General features: G+C 42.8%; 1 protein-coding gene across 1 annotated transcript in view; it reads left to right on the top strand.

The window, feature by feature from the left end:
* The first annotated feature begins 377 nt into the window (after positions 1-377).
* LOC104935090 (axin-2) overlaps positions 378-14,191 on the top strand; it is a 72,833-nt gene continuing 59,019 nt past the window's right edge. Inside the window, exons 1-2 of the mRNA XM_019273907.2 lie at positions 378-906; positions 11,794-11,991. The gene's annotated coding sequence lies outside the window, so the exon portion shown is untranslated. The remainder of the gene's footprint in view (positions 907-11,793; positions 11,992-14,191) is intronic.

Raw genomic sequence — 14,191 nt, forward strand, 5'->3', positions numbered from 1 at the left:
TTTTCTTTCTTTGAACTAAACTGTATGTTGAGTTAGCAGAACAGTAAACCGGAACAATAGCCTTTTTAGTCTGGCATAGGTTGTTCCCAGATTTGGAAGGATGCGGGTGAGAAGTGTTGTGGTGAAATGACAAAGGCCATTCGAGGATAGAAAGTGAAATGTCTCTTTCAAAAGTTTTTCTCAAGTTACCATGGTTTCAAACAAACCTGGCCAAACTGCAGGGGTTTGTGTGTGTGTGTGTATAGAAAATGATAATACACAGAATTGGCTTAAGACTTTCGAAGACCAAACTTTTCTGTTAGAGTTAGAAGTCCCTCTTTATTTGCTATCCCCATCTTGAATCTCGTGTGACGGAATAGTAATTATGGTCATCGTTTTAAGCTGATTTGGTATCCTGTGGTGCGAGACATTGGGCTGAGAAACCCCGATGAGACAGCTGGTTGTAGACTCGCAGACTGTGGCAGAGTGGCCCATCCATTCTCCGAGATCGCAAACTGGACAGATTAGCTTAGCCACTCTAGGACTGACAAGGGGGAAGCAAGCAGTGAGGTAACGATGATGTAAAATGAATCGTTGTCGTGTTCCAGTCGGAGGCAAGAATGCAACCACGCTACACCATCCCACCCTCCCACAAACACACCCCTGTTGGGATATTGGCAAGTTGTCATGACGACAGGGATGTTCTCCTGATGAAGTCTCGCTAAGCGCTGTCCAATCAGATCGTGGAGCTACAACCGCAGCGTGAACAGGGGAGGACGCACCTATTCCAGTTGCACAATGCTGAGAAAGGACTGGCGAAACCCTGGACCACCAACGGGAAATTGGCAATCCGGGGGAGGCTGTCAATGGGCTGCCATGGTTCGACAATACCCAAACAGCGGGGGTCGCGGATACAGGGGATACCAGGTAGGGGGTCTCCATGATGTCTGATGCTGTTAGAGCCGCAATTCTTTGCTGCTACCAATACAAAGTATTAATGCATTATGTATTTTTGATATCGGCATGCAGTTATTCAACGCTGATAATAATGTCTTATATAATGTTTCGGGATGTTGGTTGTAGCTATGGAGTAGCTTTAGGTGCACTTTACCAAATTGGCAAATCACTCCTGCAGGTGGTTTTTACAAATGTACAACAGTCGGAAGAACTACAACAGAAATCAAGGGGAATTCTATGAAAGGAGAGCAAATGTCATGTAGCATTAACTTAAATGTAATTTAGTATTCATTTCACTGCGGGATGTGGACCAGTAGTAGAAGAGGCTAATACACAGAAACTGCAGGTAGCAGAGTGAACGAAAAACTCTCCTGGTGTTAGTTTGATTCAGGCCTTTCATTTCAAACCCAGGGGAGGATTTTTCTTTTCATTTTGCTGGCTGACCAAAGGAGAAGCCGGGGCTGTTTGTAGCTCTATGAAAGATGGAGGGCTTGGTGGGGGCGCACTGTTTTTTTTTTTCCAAGCACTGCAGGTAGCCATTATGGTCATCGTCCGCTTAAGCTTATTTTTTCAACCTATCGAATTATAGCTGTCTACAATAAATATTCCCTTTTCCCTCTTCATAAGATGATTATGATTTGCATTTATTTCTTTTAGCAGTTCATTTGAGCACAAAACCTCTTCTACCCTATTCTGACCCCTCCCTCGCTAAGCTCCAGTCCTTCTATCATGGGGTCTCTGTGGGATGCCATTCGACAGACTGACCCCCAATCGTGGTTGTGTTTGACTCTTCAAACTTGAGAATTAAATGTAGGTTGTCAGCATGGCAAAACCACCTTTATTAGCTGCTAGCTGGATATCAGCATGTTTTTCTCTTTGAAATGTTCTTTTTAGTTGAACATTTTTACAAATGTCAGATGACCAGACCAGCGGGATGGTTTTGGGGTCATTGTATTGTTCAAAAGACTGATGAAACAATAGTTAATGTTATTTTAAAGACCAGTTCCATTTGAAAATTTGGAAAACTATATTTCTTCCTGGGAGAACTTTTGCATATCTGTTAAATATTGCCCATGTTGTTGAATCATACCAATTTATTTATTACAGAATATTGGTTTCACACAATGCAGTGACTTTGAAATATGTGGTGAGTGTGGGCCTCAATGAACACAGCTAACAAAATATTTTATGCAGTGTTGGTTATTCTGTTGTGCATATTTCAGCCACTAACAATGGGATAAAGCGAGATGGGGGCATATGTGTGTGTCTTTGAGTGTGTGAGATACATAATAAGTTTGAAGTATTTTAGTCGGTAGTCAGTCAGTTCAGTTTTTTCAGCATGGAGTCTAAAAAATGGCAGTGATACAAGACTTTAAAGTAAGACACAGACAGGCTGTCACTTTTTCCAAGAACTCACAACTTCTAATACAACTCAACCAAATCAACCTACATGAAAGAACTCTATATGAGGCCTGGTCAGCCAGTTTGATGTGAGATATTGTAGCCATTTACTGTAGGTACTTTAGATACTGATACTGTATGTCTCAGCTTAATAATGGGAAACTGGATTTAGGCAAAGATGCCAAAAGCAGCTCATCACTGCAAGCTGATTGCTGGACTATTATGTAATTTGCGATTGCAATCAGCACTGCTCAGGGCACAGGGAAAAACATGCTTTACTTGTTTAACCTTCATACAACCCCAAGTCAACAACAATCCAAGCTAATTGCAGGCAAGATGGAAATTGTGGAATCAACTGCTGATCGTAACTAGAGAATGATCTCACACTAAGACTCAAAATAGAGTTTTATACAGACACATACTTGTTTGACAGTGTTGTTATTGTTGTTGTTATTGTTGTTGTTGTTGTTGTTGTTGCTGCTGCTGCTGTTTTAATGGTCTGTATATGAAGTCTATATGTGTTCGGGGCTTTTAGGAAATACATATTTTCATCCATGCTTAACATTTCCCATAATGAGCCTCACTTATACGTAGATTAAAGCATCTCACTGGGTGTGGATCTTCATCTTTAGTCATTTACATGTGAAACCAGCTAACCCAGTAAAAATGTTGCTCATTCACTGTCACTTCCAAGTCAGAGGGAAGGGGTTTTCCCATTTCTTTGAAAGTGCACACCACAAATGTTCTGGAGAGTCTGTGGACAATGATGTCAGATTGTTGCAGGGTGAGAGGGTTTGTAGCAGGAAAACCACTGAAGTGAGATGATTGCTGTTCTTGTGATCCAGATTAGTAACATTTTGGTGACTGGGGTCAGATGTGGTGAGCTCTGCACCGTCCTGTTTACATTCTGACCTTAAGGCACGGAAGGATGTAAAGAGCTTTGTGTTCACTGTGAATGGTGTAGTCTGAACATGAATGTGTTGTAAGGAAAGAATTAAAGATGTGTTTACATGCAGGATTATTCCCTTCTTACAAATGTCTTGAACGATTATTAGATTCTTGTTTTTGTCTTCACAAGTTCCTTCACAAGATCCAAAATGCCAAAAAAGAAAAGCTGGCTTGATGAAGATGTCAAAGAAGCCACAAAAGCCCTTGGGAAACCCAACGCAACCTGCTTGGAATTCATGTCTAGCATCATGTAATCAACTGCCACTGCTGTCCAGATAAATCACAATTTGAAACAGCCGAAGAAAGAGTCATAATAAGCTGATGTTTCATTGGCTGAAATCAATCGCCAGAGACATATGTGTCACTAAATGTCATCTTGAGGTTGATTGGACCACCCAGAGGTTAACCATTAAAAGCCATGCGGTTTTCATTGAAGAAGTTCCAGGACTGCACCCCAAAGGCCGTTCTCCTTGCCCACTAACCTCACAGATTCAGATCCTGTGATCTATGGCAGGGGTCCCCTTCCGCAAATTACTGCATTTGAAAAGAACCCAAGCATGGACGTAAAAAAAAAAACAAGGCCCCCAGACTGCTCCAGAGAAAATGTCATTCCTAACAGTTAGGCCTGCATTCCTCCTATGAAGGAATCAAACTAGAATAAACCATGTGATGACAGTCATACAGCAGATACTTCACCGTTCAGACACCGGGCTGGAAATGTCTATTATGACCATGTGAAGATGTGGGGGAGTGGTTGGTGCAAATTAATTGCCCATCAGTTGTCAGTGAAGTGCAGAAAAACTAGCACTGTGCAACTGTCTTTCTGAGAATCTGTCAGCCAAGGACAATGAATGCATCCCATTTTTCCCCACCTTTCTACATCTGATTTAATAGAGAGAGACGTGGACCACAGACAGAGCTGTGAGAGCACGTACAGCAGCAATGTGGTCAGGTTGTAAACACACAGACATGAAGAGGAAGAGCGGGATTACAAACAGGTTTGATCTCCCCCGGGCTGTCCAGACTGGCTGACAGGGGAGGAGGGGAAAGGGGAGGAGGCGGGAGAGCGGTGATTTGGGCTCTTTTTATTCACTCCTCTCCCGTCAACTACCTCTCTCTTGCCGGCAGCGTTGTCATTTGGGCTGTCCGGATACAACTGAAAGTCCAGCATTGAAAGAAGCACTACAATGAAGCAGGAGACAGACAAACAGGCAGACAAATGCACCTGGAGGCAGAAGTCTCGGAAAGCAGCTGAGACCCACCAATTTGTTAACAGCACAATTTTCAATAGAATCATAATGTTAGCCCCCCTCCCAATCTCAATCTCTGTTTCTCTTTCTCTATTGTTCATTATTTTGAAGGCACTGAAAGAGACTTTCATTTCTTCATCCCGAATGGTCAAAGGAGGACAAACTTTAATGCCAAACAAATAAAATCAAATTGAATTCCTTATTACCGTGTCGTTTTTCACATGAATCAAAAGCTTGTTTTAATTCCAGTGAAATTGACTTCCATTTATCTTTATCCAGCTGTAATATTATGCTCTTTGTTCATATCCTATTGGTCTAGAAACGCCTAGGAATAGGCAGATCATGAGATAATAATTGTGGGCCTTTCTTCCAGTGATGAGGCCCAATGTGAGGATGACACGGTCTAAAGATGAAGAACCACCCTCCCCTAGCCAATTTAGACAGGAGATTTAAAGGTCTAGCATAGCTCGAAAGTGAATCACGTTTTTCAAGTTAATGTGTGACATCTAATATCATTTGTGGCTAAAAGGCAGATGTCTCTTCTAAAAAATGAGTAATATAAGGAGAAATATGACCTATCAGTCAAATCTCCTTTAAAGAATTAGCATGTAAAACAGAGGATCTGGTGCAGTGTGGTTTAAATCCGTCTTTATTATTGTCTGCAGCGAATCTGTGGAACTGATTTAAATTTCAGCTCTCCACATTGTATAAATCACTGTAGAATAATCTAATTGCTCTTTAATTATTATGTTTGAGTATTTAATGATTTCAGTTCATGGATTCCCAAAACACATGCACTGACAGGCTAATGTTCACATGATAAAAGCTATAACTCCAAACTACACCACAGTTTAATCAGGCTGAATGTCATCCTAATGTAGAGCATGTCTTACCGGACCAATGCTGTACCATTTGACTGCATGTTTTGCACATGCAGCCACTGTAGTAAGAGCAAATCTGGTTCTCATGAAAACTGGAGCCTATGATGGGTTTACGTATGTAAGCGGCCATGATGGATCTCCAAAGAAAGAGTAGAAGGAAATGACAAATGATAATGTCCTGCCAGTCAGTGCAGACACACAGACTCATGGAAATACACACATACAAACACGCACGCATGCACACATACACACACACACACACACACACACACACAGGCATGCACATGCACACATCAAATAGAGCTGGAACATCTGTCAGACACCGGACCAGTGGTTTAGTTAAAAGATGAGGAGGGGTCTGGTGTACGCTCTGCTATTCATTTATCTCGCATTGCTGCCCATTGGTTTTAATTATGGTTGGCTCTTTCAAGTTTGAAATAGGCATGCTTCAAAAACAGAGCTGTCCTTTTTGTGTTTTACCATTGTTTCTGTGGGACTTTACGCATGTGGGCAAGGGGGCATATGTGTGTGTCTTTGAGTGTGTGAGATCTCTGTCTGTCTGCATTTCCTTCAGTCTGCTTCCCTGTTCATCCATCTGTCTATTTGCATACATACACACATTTTTTTTATTTTTTTTTTGTAATTGATGAGCATTTCTTTGTGTGTGTGCGTGTGTTAGCGTGTGCTTCACCATGTATGTGGAGAATCGGTCTGCCTTATTTTCCCGACACAGCTGCAATTGGAATGGATTGATGTGTAACCCAAGCCGGCACTTTAAAGGGCGAGAGGCCTGGACAGACGTGGTCTTGCTAGTATACCAGATGGGGCTTTATGATGAAAAGAGCATAATCCCCATCCAGGCATCACTTCCATCGCTTGTGCACTACAAAGCCATTCACAGCTTTTTTTATTGCAAAAAATAATCTCTTTTTTTTTCTACAGTCTCAAACATAGCGCAATTTCTTTAGATTTTTCTCCTCCTCTTGCTTTCTCTCTATTTTATCTTCATCTACCCCTTCTCACACCCCTCTGTTTCTCCATCCCTCCATATCTCCCTCATCTCTCTCTTTGCTCCCCACTCACCCACTCTCCCTTTGCTCTTGAAGACTTGCAAATGTGGCATTAGCTAATATTCAGAGAGCCAGGCAAGCGATCCCTTTTTATCCGCCAGGGCCCTACTGATTGAGCTACAGTGTGTGCATTGGAAATGAGTGCTGCACCCGGGCTGGCAAGCCCCATGCCTCTGATTGGTATTCAATATACATGTCACTGCAGGACATGCTAATTTATGGGTTTACTCTTTCTCACTCTCATACACTGTGTCTCCCTCTCTCATCCTTTCCTAATTCCACTCACAGAAAATGCCTTTCTTTGCCACTGTCACTTACAAAGAAGACAGCAAATTGGACACAGGGGCAATTAATAGGCTTGGCCTGACTTGTACTGTAAATGTGGTTGACATATTTTTCCATTTTTGTTGTATTAATAGCATAGCTTTGAGACCATCCACTACATTTGGATGTATTTCCTCCCCTCACTGCTTGGGAAAGGGCTACATTATGTTTTATAGATGACTTTTTAGAAAACAGATACATTCTCTCTATATGGGAGCTTAATTATTGCACACTATAATGCAAAATTTAGGTCTATCTCTGATTAAGGACCTCTCCCCCAGCCTATTTAATGCATATCTCTCTTTCTCTCATAGTTTCGGTTGTAAATATAATCTTTAAACATAGTAATTGCTTATTCACATGGCACACTTTTGCACATTATCTTTCCATATGGTAGTTTGCCTGCAGTCTATATATGTAGATCTTTTTCCTACTCTGTCAAATCCACTCCTCCTTTTACACTAAGTGCTTCATTCTTTTTTTTCTTTTTTTTATCGTAAAGCACATACAGCAGGTCCTCCCTCATTCCTTTGGTTGCCTGTTTTCCTCGTTCTTAGAGCTTCACTGTGAGCACCAGGGGAACAGAGGATTTCTTTCTGTCTTAGACTTACATCACGCTTGCACAATATGTCAGGGATTGGACTTGCATTTACATGAGGTGAGGCGTGCATGAAAACTGACATGGCAGAAGTGGTGTGTGTGGCTTAAGAATATTTTAGCAATGATATTCCCGCTGGGATCCGGGCAGTGACGTATGCTGGAGCACCTGTGCATCAGTGCAGGGAACATTAATCACATTCAGAGAGAGTGAAGCGAGGAAAATAATCATCATACACAAATACAAAACATGCATTTTCTCATCATGAATGAAGCATCAACATGTTTAGTTGCTGTGGAGAAAATGGTTCATGGGACAACTTAATGTGAGGAGATATTTATGTGATGTCAGAACACTCCTGTTTTGCAGGCCAGCAGACTCTGCATGGACATTTTTCCAGTCCAGATCTCCTCTTCTATTCTTCCTTTAGGAGTGAGAAAAAGTGTAGGGTAGTGTTGTTGGTTGTAGCGAGTCAATATTCTAAGAAACCCTCACTCCACTCCTGCTTAAATCTAAGGGCCTATCTGCTGGTTCTTTCTTGTGGGCCTTGTTCCAGGTTTGACTTGGCACTTTTCCAGGTGTGGGAAGTGAAGTGTAAACAGTTTACAGATCTGCTGTGGCTGGGGAGGGCCAAAGGCTTTAGCTGGGAGGAATGTAACCTGAACACCACTTCACAGGGAGGCAGCGCTGCGAGATGGAGCATTCATGCATATTGTGTCAGGGCCTAACAGGAAACTGACCCAGCAGTTCAAGGGAGAGCTGACTGGTGAGAATGCCTGCTGACATCAGTGATCACGTGAAGGGAGGGGGGGTTTCTGGCAGAGGCAAGAGGGCCGCTTGGCTTTTGCCCCATAAGCTATCACTCCTGATATTTTACAGTCGATTGTGGCAGGTCTAACACTGGTTTTATATCAGACCGGTAAGTATGTATGAGTTGCCCAATGTAGTGTATAGAATGAAGCACTGTGCATGAAGCATGCCCATCCTACAATGCAGCTAACTTTGCAACGGATTATAATGGAATGTGAACAATCACAAGTGAATTTTTTATGGCATGTTTTCTCTCACATATTTTTTGCCAGTCTCTTGCGAGTTTTTATGTAGAGTTGGGTTACGTAACTCTGCAAATTCAAAGAGACACAAAAATAACCTGTCTATTTGTCTCTTGAGTGAAATTAGCACCATCATAACTCTAACCTTTCACGTTGGATGCGCATCAACGATGGCAGCATGTTTGAAATCACTGTTCAGTATAGTTTAAATGTATATACACTAAATTAAAGGGACAGTCAAGCACAGTAAAGCAGTTATTATTGCTTTTTTAGTTATTGTTAAGTATTGCACTTGCATTAAGTCGAGTGACTCAAAGGAGATGGATTATAAAAAATGAATGGTCAAAAACATAACAGCAGTTCTGCTCTGCTCCCCTGGACTTTGTTTTTAGTCAGTACAAAAGCTCTAGTAGCAGTTGCTAGGAGCGGCTATCGTCATTGACAAAGATTGGAAAAATATATTGATTTAAGAGTTATTATGTCTATAAGATGAATTACAGCATTCTGTACAACTGTGACAAAGTCGTCCAATTTGGTTGCCATTTTTGTAGCATTTTTTTGTGCTATTTTAATAGATGCTAGGCAGCTACTCTAGCTGTGAAGCTGTGACATTTCTAGTCTTAATCCTACATCCAAAGCTCAGATTGGTTTTCTGATTCTACATCTAGCTGCAAAGCCAGAGATCTAGGAACTGCTAAACAAATTAGAGACGTGGAAGGCAGTTCAAAAGTTGAGAACAAGTCCAGGTTGGTTCAGGTATTAGCAATAGCTATAGGACTAGAAATATATTACAAACTGCATTTTTATTTCAATGTGGCTGATTCAAATGAGAGTGTGTACACTCCCCAAAAAGCAGCTACTGTATGTTCAGTCCTGAGATGCTCTTATCACCTGTATTCATGAGCTGCATGTTCTTGCATTGTGCACACACACACACACACACACACACATGTATTCATCATGCATGTTTAAAATCACCTGATGTCACATGGTGTGGATGTATTGTCTCTGTTTCTGAGAGTGAATGCAGCTGAGCCTGCTGTTGCTGGTGCACTAAAACTCAGTGGAGGAAAATGAGGTGCTGGCAACAAAGAGCTTTGAGGAAGTAGACACGTATCTCCAAGGACACATACCACCCAGCAGATCAAAGGACCTAGAGGACGTGTTTGATGGGGAAACCACACTGGTTTTCAAAGCATTGTAGTCCTGCATCTCACTAGCCCACCAAGGCCCATGATAGAAATTCTAATACACCCGCCTGTCAGTTAATTGAAGCCCCTTTCTGTCCCTTGGGGGACAGCAGGCTGGTCTTTGGAGAGCATCTTTGTCCTGCTGCATGCTCATCATTAATTATCATTCCTCAATCACCTCCTCAATAACACCGTTTATTGTTTGAGTGTGTTTCTATGTCTTGTCACAATCTCTTGTCTTGGGAGAAGACACTGATGTTTGACAGAGAAAGAGATCACAGCTATCCACATATTCACTCATATCATATCCGCCTACCTTTGGGGATGTTGTGTGTTCACTGTGGAGATGTTTGCTTGTCAGTGTTGTTGCATTTGATCATAGGGGGGTGGGATTCAGAGTCTGTACCTTTGCTAGTCTGCATAACAACAGAATATATGGTAGAGGACATGAGGAGGACATGAGAAGAGATTCAGCTCAATGTTTAAAGGTTATTGTATTTTGCGAGGCAAAATCATTGTTCATTTCACTGTAGATACATAAATGCACACACACACACACACACACACACACACACACACACACACACACAGCACTCCTGTCATTCCAGATACATGTCCCCTTCCCCCTGAGACTAGCAATCTTCCAGACAGACAGGAAGTCAGCCCTGTCTTTGTGTGAAGTTCGCAGAGAGGAGGAAGTGATGAGCGATGGCAGTCGATCTGAGCTCAGCCATGATTCTACATATGGCAGATGCAGCATGCAGTGTAAAGTATACACTTGATCTTTGCGTAAATATGCACAACTCAGCGTATCATGTATGTATTTGAGTTATTTAGTCAGGAATTGTATTTGACATGCACAAAACCATATATGTTTTTCCAGTTTAACGTGTCTGTTTAGCCAATGATGGGGATGATGCTGCATTCTGCTGACAGTCCTGACAGATTGTGTCTTAAAACCCCTGACGAATGGTATTCAGTTGCAGTGATGATATCATAGTTCGAATGCAGCTATGTCAGACTACCGCACTCGCCGGTTGCTCTGTGGATGTATACGATGCTCCAGTAATAGATGCTGCTTCTTGTTTTGGGGTCCAGAGAGCAGTCCGAACTCTTGAAAAGATCACCTCCCTCGCCACGGTTCATTGCCATAGCGCACAGCATTTCTATAGTTTCCCACTCTGTCTCTGTGACCTCCTATCTCCAGACCAAATGACCGGTTAGGACTTTGAAAGGGAAATTGCGTGCATTCCTCCATAATCGTAAGAGGTATTTAAATATGCTCTCTAAATAATTATGTGGTCCAGCCGGGAGCATCCAATGAATTTTTCACAAAAGCACTTTCTGCTATTTACATTCCTAAAATGTAATGTGGTTTACTTATGCAGCTGGACGGCCCGAATCAAAGCATTCATTCCCGGGGACCAAGTGCAGGGAGAAAGAGAGGGAGAAAGAGAGAGACAGGAGGGGGGCTGAAGAGAAAAAGTTCAAAGCATGTGAGGTCAAGCTTGAGGGTCACTCTCTCAGTGCCTTTTCACTGCCTGCGTGAATACATAACCGGCAATTGACTTTCTAATCGGGTGGGGCCTCATAAAATATGCAGTTTAATAATAACGGTTATCATGGGTCCTTTTTTGTTTCCACCCTGTGTTTTAGTCTAGAAGCATCTAAAGCAAGCTGTGTATTAAATAATGATGGGGCTGCTGCCTGCCTGCCTTCCTTTGGCTCCATGTTTTGCCTCTGAAATACAAAATGACAGCCAACCATTTCCCTCTACCCCTCACTCATAAAAGCCCTTCCCCGCTGGATTTTCCTCTGATTGGATCAAAGCTTTGACCTGTGTTGCCAGGTGACCTTTCCTGATCCCACTGGTGCCTCTAGAGTAGGGACCCTTGCTGGGGCACCTGGGAATTACCTCGACAGTGGCGTAGTCGGCGGCTGTCACCGAGCCCTTGTCTTTTTGATGTCACCTTTGACACTGGCCTCTGTAGCGATCGCCAGGGAGATCTAACGGCCTTGCTGGGCTGTGAATAATAGAATATATATCTACCTGTCTTCAACCACCGTTGTCACCTGTGCTCCCTATGATGAAATGTTCCCATGCTTATCTTCAGGGGTGATGTGTTCTTCCTGTCTGTTCCAGGGTACAAAGCGAGGCGTCGGTGGCCATCCATGGGAAAGAGCTGTCGACAAGGTGGCTCAGCTGGCAGTGCCCAAGGCTCCCATGAGACTGAGAGCTGCCTGAAGTGGAGAGTCGAGGACGTTGAAGGATGACAAGGGACAGCTGGAGAAACGGAGGACTCTTCACTCTCTAAGCAGACCCTGTGGACAGCAGTCAACAGTGAGAGACACTGAGTGATGTTCAGTCTCTTGTCCATTCCCATTTGCTCAATCACTGAGTCCCCACAGGACTGATGTATGCCACTTTTTAAGGATGTGACTCTTCAATTCATTTATTTTCTTTCATTCCACCTGCTCGCATTTTCCTGTAAATGTCCATGTTTTCATTCCGTAGCGATTTGGAATATTGATTCCACAAAATTCCCCTCTTCGTGAACCTTTTGCTTTCAATTAGTGTGATCAGTCTTATCAATGAAGGCTCCCCCCGTCTTAACGTCATGCCAGTGGTTGCTGACAGATCTCTGGCCTGTCAGGATTACTTCATGAATCCTTGGAAAGAGTGTGTAGGAGGTCAACACTTTAACACGTCGATCCCAGTGAGTGAGATCTTGAGGATTTGGCAAGCATCGATGCATGGATGGATGGATGGATGGATGGATGGACGGATGGATGGATGGATTGATAGATGGATGCTGTGGAGTTTGTAAAGGGCGAGGGACTGTGTGTTGCAGCTATGGAAAGGAGAGAGCTGTGGTTTGGCTCGACATGTTGCTGTTTCTGTTGCTGCTGTCACTCCCCGTGTTAACTGACCAGAAGGCATATCCTTTGAGTTAAAATCAAACTAGGTGCATTCACATGTTTTTAAGGTACATTTAAAAAAAAAAAGGTTTACTGTCAGCCCATGATATCAATAATTAGAAATACATTACAGATGTATGTACAGTAAATCAGTGTGCAGGAAATAATGATCATGGCTGTGTGGCCGTGATGGTTTCCATCAAAGCCACTGTCCTCATGGAGCACATGTGTGAGTCAGGCATCATCTGCTGTGGATTATTGTGGTCTGGGAATGTCTGTGGGTTGATCCGGCCCCCACCATTTTGTCACCATATGTCACCCCTTATAGCCTTTTAAATAACTGTGATATATTCTGTATGAAGTGCATAACACACCAAATGTGGTTTTCCACAAACTTTTTGTATCTGCAGAGCGTTCTAAAACAAAATTAGGACATTTATTTTGATGGAACTCCCCGTAGTTTATGACAAATAATATAACCTGCCATCCTAAATGCTTGCACTGAATCCACATTGAACAGGTTCATGCTCTTCTCTACACCAGTGTCTAGAAATAGGATTCAGTAGTCTGCTGTTATCCTGGTATTGACATCAGGGGAGTCCTCGACTGTTTACTAGGGCAGAGCTGCACTGATGATGAAGCTGCCTGACTTTGAGTCTTCCCTGTTCCTCTTGTTTATCTCTTCCTCATTTCTTTGTCTCTACCACATTCTATCCCTTTTAATTTATACCTTTCTAGTTCTCCTCCCTATCATTTCTACCTAGCTCTCCACTCACTGGCTTTACCCCTCTTTCTGCCTCTTTCTAAGCCAGTTGGAGATGCATTCCTCATTCCTTGAATGCACACAGAAATGCTCAGTGCTCTGGCGTCAGCACTTCTTAAAATGGGCTGTTGCCACTACTGCTCCGGCTTGAGGTTCAGCACTTTTCTCCCCCTCTCCCCAAAAGAAAAAAAAATCCTGGAGAGATGAGAGTGGGAGGAAAATCCACTAAATCCGCCAAACTCAGGAATGTATTTTCATTAAAACAAGTTTGTTTGAAGGGATTGGGATGGTGGAAGAGAGAGAGGCAGCATCAGAAGTGATCAGACCCAGTAGCCCATTGCACAGTGCTACAAGTATTAGAGAAGCAGAGAATGAGGATGCATTACATCTGCTGTGGACATATACAAACAGACTGGAGACTGTATTTGGCTATTTTGACTTGCTAACAGGAGTTTATCTCATAGCTAAGGTCCCTGGTGAAGCTCCCTGTTTCACTGCTACTCGCTAGATTGCGGAATAGTGGCTCCCTGTTTCACTGCTACTCGCTAGATTGCGGAATAGTGTTTCTCTGTGTGTGTGTGTGTGTGTGTGTGTGTGTGTGTGTGGCACCTCTATCACCAGCTAAAGACATCATCCCTCTAGATCTCCCATTATCCAGTCCACACACGTCTAGATTTATTTCTCGCCCTGGTCAGTCTCCAGGAGAGGTAATTACTAACCAAGGAAACACAGGACTTCCTGGAAGAAGCTTATCGGAATACACACACCATCCACTGTCTTAAATGTGACTGGCAAGCTGGGACTGACAGCACAGAGCTACATTATCGTCCTCTTCTCATTGACAGTTGGGCACCTGTTT

This window comes from Larimichthys crocea, chromosome X (genome assembly GCF_000972845.2).
Source record: "Larimichthys crocea isolate SSNF chromosome X, L_crocea_2.0, whole genome shotgun sequence".
Taxonomy (NCBI): domain Eukaryota; kingdom Metazoa; phylum Chordata; class Actinopteri; family Sciaenidae; genus Larimichthys; species Larimichthys crocea.